Source organism: Grammomys surdaster, unplaced genomic scaffold (genome assembly GCF_004785775.1).
Source record: "Grammomys surdaster isolate TR1022 unplaced genomic scaffold, NIH_TR_1.0 240, whole genome shotgun sequence".
Taxonomy (NCBI): domain Eukaryota; kingdom Metazoa; phylum Chordata; class Mammalia; order Rodentia; family Muridae; genus Grammomys; species Grammomys surdaster.
Window position 1 is genome coordinate 579,733 of NW_021604685.1, and position 8,129 is coordinate 587,861.

The following is an 8,129-nucleotide window of genomic DNA, read 5'->3' on the forward strand; positions in this document are numbered from 1 at the left end:
TTTCAAATGCTTGGTGTATTTCTCCTTGCCATTTTGCTTTCTTTGATTTTGATTTTTGTGTTTAGGTTTTCTTTTTAAGACAGCGTCTCACTTTATAGGTCTGAGTAGCCTGACCTTCCCCAGTGTTGGGTTTAATGGCATATGGAATTAAAGAGCCACCACCTTTGGCCTTCAACACCATTTTTAAAACATTGTTGAGTTTCTTTTCTTTTTTTGTTAACATGACCAAGGCCATTTATAGTGAAGTTTATTAGGGGCATACATAGAGTGAATTCACAATCATGGTGACAAACATCAAGGCAGGCAGGCAGATATGGCACTGGAACAGTAATTTAAGGCTTACATCCAGATACACAAACAGTGAAGGAGGACCAACTTGGAATGGCATGGACTTTTGAAGCATCAAACTCTGTCTCCAGTGACACACTTCCTCAAACACAGTCACACCTCCTAATCCTTTCCAAACAGTTTCACCAAGTATTCAAATATATGAGGTTATGGAGGCCATCCTCATTTTCACCACCATAATTGTTTAGGTGATGAAAATATTAAGATTTCATGGGTGTAATTCCATGTTATTTATAGAAGATTGTCTAACAACAGAGATCCTGGTCCTCTGGTTCTTAATAATCTTCCCTCTTCTATGATGTTCCCTGAGCCTTAAGTTTAGGAATTGTGTACAAATATATTAGTGGGGACTGAGCAACCCACAGTTTGTTGTTCTCTACATTTTAACTAGCTGTGGCTTTCTGTAATTTTCTCTACTATAAAAAGAAGCTTCTTCCTCCTTTCTATTTTAAGATTATTTAATCTTTATGAAAGAGACAGACTTTATTAAATTCCCATATCAGAATGTCAGACACAGTTATGGCTGGGAAAAAGACACAACATTTTTGAACAAACTGAATATTGTGACTTATAAGAAAGGAAAATTATTTTCTCCCTTGGGCCCAGTCAATCCAATGAGTACTAGAGAACAACCATGAAGATATCACAAAAATGAGGTGGAAAGTTTTCTAAAGGTATAACTACCACACTTAGGCATAGCTCTAAATCAAAATACTAACAGTCACACGTTAAAAATGAAATACTCAAACCTATTGTTGTCCAACAAAACTTTATTAATGAAAGTCATGATATCCTACTGAAGTAACAAAGACAGATTGTTCAGAATACTTTCTCACAGTTTTGTTGGACAGCTACAGGGTTATAAAAGGTACGACAAAGGGCTTGATAAAATTATTTTATATAATTTATGGTAGAATAAACTTACATATACAAACCTAACTTTCTCAATAACATCAGAAGACTCAACATGTGGGAGGCGGAACCACACAAGGTAAAAATGAATATCAAAGAAGTGGTCAGCAAACACCTTTGGCTAGAGATGTCTATAGCATACATAAATTGTCTCCTAAGAGTTTGTCTGGCAGGAGCTTATCATCTGAATAAGTGTGGATTCCAAACAGAGGCTGGCCACAGTGGCAAATGGCAGTTTATAAGGAAAGTCTGTAAGCTGATAATTATTCAGATATGCAAAACTCTTTGACTCCAGGTTTAGTGAGTACAGGAAAAAGTGAACTACCTCAAGATACCAGCTAAAGCAAACAAAGGCAGAGCCAGGCAATTCCACATTGGAATGGATGATTGTCTTCCTGGTATGTCAAATCAGCACATGTCACATCTTGAATATTTCTTCATTAAAATTCTACTTTTGATATATAATGTTCTGATTATTTTTCTGGAAATATCCCACTTACTAAAAACTCAGGAATAATAATAGTATCTACCTAAAACAATGGCAATAGAATTAATCGTAAAGGAGCCTCCGCCTGCGCGGCCCTGCAAGCGCCGTAGGGGCGGGCGGGGGAAGGAGCGCGCGCCCACCGCGTCTCTGCCTCCCTCGATGGGCGCGGGGGCGTCCCGGCCACCTCAGTCGCTGCAGGAGCCCGGCAGAGCCGCAGCCTTGGGCCTTAGTTGTGTTTTCAAAGCGGAAGGAGAGTTTTGCTTGGAAGTGGCTTTCAGAAACTTGGCACCCAGGTGCAGGGAAGCGGGAGTCGCCGAGCCTCTGCGGCTGAGTGGGGAATGTGCAGACACGTGTAAGACAGACAAGCTTTGGATGCAGGTTAAGCCCATCCACAGTAATGGCCGCAGCCCTACCTAGGACCCTAGGGGACCTGCAACTGTATAGAATATTGCAGAAAGCCAATCTGCTTTCTTACTTCGATGCCTTTATCCAACAAGGTGGTGATGATGTCCAGCAACTGTGTGAAGCTGGAGAAGAGGAATTTTTGGAAATCATGGCACTCGTTGGCATGACGAGCAAGCCCCTTCATGTTAGAAGGCTTCAGAAGGCGTTGAGAGACTGGGTTACAAACCCCGGCCTTTTCAATCAGCCGTTGACTTCCCTTCCTGTCAGTAGCATACCCATCTATAAATTACCAGAGTGATCACCAACATGGCTGGGAATATCCTGCAATAGTTATGAAAGGAGTAGCAGCTCACGAGAGCCACTTTTAAAAATCCTTAAATGTGCCGCCACCACCTGTGTGCAGAGCTTGGGTCAGGGCAAGTCAGAGGTGGGAAGTTTAGCACTACAGAGCATCAGCAAATCCAGACTTTGGCAAGGACACCACACCACTGAAAGTGAGCATAGTCTCTCTCCAGCAGACCTGGGCTCCCCAGCCTCTCCAAAAGAAAGCAGCGAGGCCCTAGATGCTGCTGCTGCACTCTCTGTGGTAGAGTGTGTGTGGAGCGGATGGTCCCCACGCTGCCCAAAAGTGACTTGAATGAAGGGAAAGAGCTGCTGAAGAACAATAAGAAGTTGGCCAAAATGATTGGTCACATCTTCGAGATGAGTGATGAAGACCCACACAAAGAGAAGGAGATTAGATAAAGTACAGCGCCATCTATATTTGACTCCAAAAGAAAGGATGGTAAACACCTCACATTGCATGAGCTTACTGTTAATGAGGCAGCCACTCAGCTGTTTGTGAAGGACAATGCCCTGCTGATGAGAAGAGATGAGCTTTTTGCCCTGGCCAGGCAGGTTTCTCGAGAAGTCACCTACAAATACACTTACAGGACCACCAGGTTAAAATGTGGTGAAAGAGATGACTTGTCTCCAAAGAGAATTGAAATGGAGGACGGATTTCCGGACTTCCAGGAAGCTGTGCCAACACTCTTCCAGCAGGCCAGAACCGAGAGTGAGGAGCTTGCAGGTCTCAGTTCACAGGCTGAAAGGGGGATAGCGAAGCAGATGGAGCTCCTGTGTGCCAGGCCGGCTATGAGAGGCTGCAGCAGGAGCGGAGACTCAGGGCCGGGCTCTTCAGGCAGAGCTCCGGAGAGCAGAGTCCTGATGGCGGCCTGCCTTCTGATGGCTCCGATGGGCAAGGAGAAAGACCTTTGAATCTTCGAATTCCTAGTGTGCGGAACAGACAGCCCCATCATTTCGTGCTGGATGGGGAGCTGAGTAGGCTTTACTCAGTGATGCGAAGTCCCACTCATCAGAGAGCCTTGGGATTGTAAAAGACTATCCTCATTCTGCGTTCACCTTGGAAAAAAAAGTTATTAAAACAGAGCCTGAAGAATCAAGATAGCTGAGATTCTCCTCCTGTTCTCTGGAAATGGCACCAGATTCAAGGATAATGCTCCATCACAGATTAAGCCTTAATAACTAGTGTTGCCTCATTCAGCTCACAGACCAGAGCCAAAGCATAAGAACTCACACAGTAGTCTGTGGACACCAGGACAAAGCAACAACCACAGAAGAGGGAATCAAGAGAGCATTGCAGTGTAACATGCACTGACCAGTTACCTTCCTGTGTAAGTTGCTTGTGTGGAAAGGCTCAATATTGTAGGCATTCACTATTTAAGAATGTACAACGTGTCTTTGTAATTTATAGAAGCAAATCTAGGGTTGATACCTTTCAGACTAATAGATGTGGATACCATTCATTTTACTTGAAATTTTGTTGTCAACTTATGTGTATTTACTATAAATATTATGCGTCAGCATTTAGAACTTTTGCAGTCATAGAAAGCCTGGGCAATGTAGTTATTGGCAAGGAGACTGGAGAAAGATGGAAGATAAACACATAGTTTACACCATGGAGAAGGCTGTGTGCTTAATACTTGGTAACATTGATTTTGATTAATAGGAAATATGTAGTTGTCACTAAATAATTTCACTTTCATTGGCTTAATCAATGCACAAATTAAAAATTGGAGTAACATTCCCAAAATGAGGTAGGCTACATGTATGACAGCTGCTCAAGATGTAACCAAGGTTGGACAGAGGACTTGAAATAAATGGATTAATGTGTCAAAGCCTTGACTTAAACACTGATATTTCAGAATATGTTAAATTAAGGCATAGTAAGTTAGCCCTAAATGTGACAAAGATGATATGTGGGTGAATGGACGTGGAGTGTGTGTCTTGTTTTTAGTTCTGCTGTAGGTTATGCTGTCAGAGATATGATTTCCTAATCTGTTACACTGAAATCTGTTGGCCAGATGTTAGGTGAGATGTCTGCAGCATAGGTTCTAGTCACATAGATATTCACGTTTCAATTTGATTGGTAGAAGAGTTTTACAGTAGAAACAACAGTAAACAGCTTTTCAACCATTACAAGGCTTTTTTCTTCCTAAATGTTTCTATCGGACCACAACATGTTGCCCACTAAAAAGTATGTCAGGGACCATGTGCCTTTGTTGCTACTGTGAGGTTGATTATTGTGGTCCTACTGTCCACTGTGTATAGAGCTAGTGCGATACCATTTAAATAGAATGTTCAGTTTTTAATATTAGACACAGCACTGGATAGTATCCCTGTACTTTCACGAACTGTTTCCTGTGTTCCATAATCCATTTTGAGAAATTTTGTGGTCCTTTTTAATAAATAAATAAATAAATAAATATGTCTTACAGTTCAAGTTTGTAGATTTTAACATGCAAGTTTTAAAAGATGCAATAGTCTTCCAGCTGACATTTGTCTCTCTTGGACCTAGAACCTGCATTTTTAAATCCAGAAGAAAGTCTCCTTAAGTAGCATACTTTCTGACTTCCAAGCTTACAGATAAAGAAGAAGTACGCGCGAGCGCACACACACACACATACACACAAACACAAATTTTCAGTAGAATACAGTTTTTATCTTGTGAACACTAATGTGTAACTTGCTATAATTAAAACAATATATATTTTTATTTGAATGGTATACATGAATTAGATGTTATAACTAGTGGATTTTTTTCATTTCATTTATGATATATCCACTGAACAAGGTCAATTGGTTACCTCAGTATTACCGCCAATATAGCCCAAGGGACCATTTCTCCCTAAGTCTGTGTTATTCTTTATTGTGTGAATTCTGCATTTTTGTGATTCTTAAAACTGTTGAAGAGATGAGTGCACTTGCTTCCTGTGGCAATAAAGAATTTCTCTGCCTCACCAAAAAAAAAAAAAAGAATTAATTGTAAAAGAAAGATACAGAGACTCTGAGAATGAGATTCAATAGTTTCAGGAGTTAATGTGAAAATAAGAAGGTTGCTATGTTTTAAGACATTTCAATATGAAAAAAACATACATATATAAAAGGCGTGTTTTATTAGTGTGAAACAAAGAGACAAAGTTGTATTACTATAATTTGTCTAACACTCAGTTGCTCTTTTCAAGATTTGACTATTTTTCTGACCTCAGAACTCAAAGTGACCAGAAGAGGTAATAGTACTGCTTCCTAATTAAAGAGATTCAAACAAAGGAACTAAGTGCTTTCATCTCATTTCCATAAATTATTTTAAACACAGAAAGAAATAATAAAGAATATTATATTCCCGAGAAAAACCATGGACCCCAAAAGTACTTTTAAAAAATAAGGCATTATCATTATACAACCTTATATTGAGCTTGAACCCCTAGAAAAGAAACAAATAGACACACTATAAAATTGCAGCAGTGTTCTACTGCTGTGAAGAGACACCTTGACTGCAACAACTCTTATAAAGGAAAAAATTTAGTTAGGGCTTGCTTACACTTCCAGAGCTTTAGTGCATTATCCTCATAGTAGAGAACATGGTGGTACACAAGCAGACATGGTATCTGAGACTTCTACATCCAGATCTGAAGGCAGCAGGAAGACAATGAACCTAGCTTGTGCGTTTGAAACCCCAAAGCCCACTCCCAGTGATACACTTCCTTTGACAAGACCACACCTATTCCAACAAGGCCATTCCTCCCTCACGACCACATGTTCAGGTATATAAGCGTGTATGTGTGTGTGAGGGGGGAGGGTTATTCCTATTCAAACCACCACATTCCACTCCCTGATCCCCAAAGGCTTGTAGCCATATCATAGTGTAACAATGCATTCAGTCCAACTTTAAAATTCCCCATAGTCTATAACAGTCCCAACATGGTTTAAAAGACTTGTGACAATCTCTTAACTGTCACCTGCTATAAAGTCAAAATCTAAAAGCAGACCATTTGCTTCTAACATACAGTAGCACAGGATATATATGTTGCTATTCCAAAAGGTAATAAAGGGAGCATAGTAAGAAAATACTGGACCCAAGCAAGATAAAAAACCAGCAGGGCAAATTCCTCTACATTTCCATGTCTGATGTCAAAGCTCTCTTCAGATCTCCAACTTCTTTCAGCTTTATCAGCTGAAGCGCTCTCTCTCTCTCTCTCTCTCTCTCTCTCTCTCTCTCTCTCTCTGTCTTGTACCACACTTAGTCTGCAGGTTCCCACAGCAGGTATCCCACATCACATCTCTGGCATCTCCACCATCTTGAGGTCTCCAGGCAATTTAGGCTTCAACTTCACAGCTTCACGAAATGGCCTCTCTAGGCCACCATGCAGAGACATCCCTGACACATGTCTTACCTCAATAGCTTTCTTCATCACAGAGGGACATTTCATAACCCCCTTCTTCTATCCTCAACTCTAAAGCCAGAACTATGTGGCTGACACTGCCAAGTTCTGCTGCTTGCTGAGGCTCGAACATGCCCATCTCCTTCAATTACACCATCAGCTGTCTGTTTTTGATGATTTTCTTCACTGGGTAAACTTTTCTTTGATTCATTTTCACAAGTTGGAAGCTTATCTGGGTGGAGTCTTGTCCTGACGTCACTACTCCCTTCATTCCATTTAGGATCAGGCTTTTCTTCAAACTTTTTTCTCCTTGAGTTAGTATTAGACTTAGCTCTATTGTGCTTCCCAGTGCTCCTTTTCTCCTCAAACTGTACATTTTGTACTTTTATTTGCTCAGCTTGCTCCTTTTCATTATAGATTTACGTAAGTGCAACCACTAAGAAGCGTAAGACTGAGTCAATAGTACACTGCCTTAAAAATCTCCTCTGCCAATGACATTAATCCAAAACTCTTCAATTTAGCCTCAGGCAGATTTTCTTTTGGACAGGGAAGAAAGCAGCCAAATTCTTCACCAAAATAACCCAATTTTAGGACATTTTTTAATAGTCTTTTCCTCTGAAATCTTTTGAGCTGGGTCATCATAATCTACATTGTTCTTAGCACCACCGTCTTCCCTGTAGTGTGGCCCACTAAGTCCTACTTAAAGCTTCAACAGTTTTCCTATCCAAAGTCCCAAATATCAAATTCTGCCAACAAGAAGGATGGTCAGGCCTGCCAAAGCAACACCCTGCTCATCTCTCTGATCCCGACTTCTGACTTAGTCATTGTTTTATTTCTCTGAAGAGACATCGTGACCATGTCAACTCTTATAAATAAAAGCATTTCATTGGGACTTGCCTACAGTTTTAGAGGGTTAGTCCATTAGCCTCATGGCAGCGAGTATGATGGCATGCAAGCAGACATGGTAGCTGAGAGTTCTACATCTGGATTCAAAGGTAGCAGGAAGAGAAGACACTGGAACTAGCTTGACCATTTGAAACTACAAATCCCAGCCCCAGTGACACACTTCCTCCAAGGTTACACATGTTAATCCCTATCAAATATCTTCTTAATGACCAAGCATTTAAATATATGAGTCAATGGGAACCAATTATATTCAAACCACTACAACATCTGTATAACATTTTACATATGTATGGAAGAGAGAGAGAGAGAGAGAGAGAGAGAGAGAGAGAGAGAGAGAGAGAGAGATCCCC

At 40.7% G+C, this 8,129-nt stretch overlaps 1 pseudogene; it reads left to right on the top strand.

The window, feature by feature from the left end:
• The first annotated feature begins 2,144 nt into the window (after window positions 1–2,144).
• Window positions 2,145–3,830, top strand: LOC114626852 (annotated as a pseudogene).
• The last annotated feature ends 4,299 nt before the right edge of the window (window positions 3,831–8,129 follow it).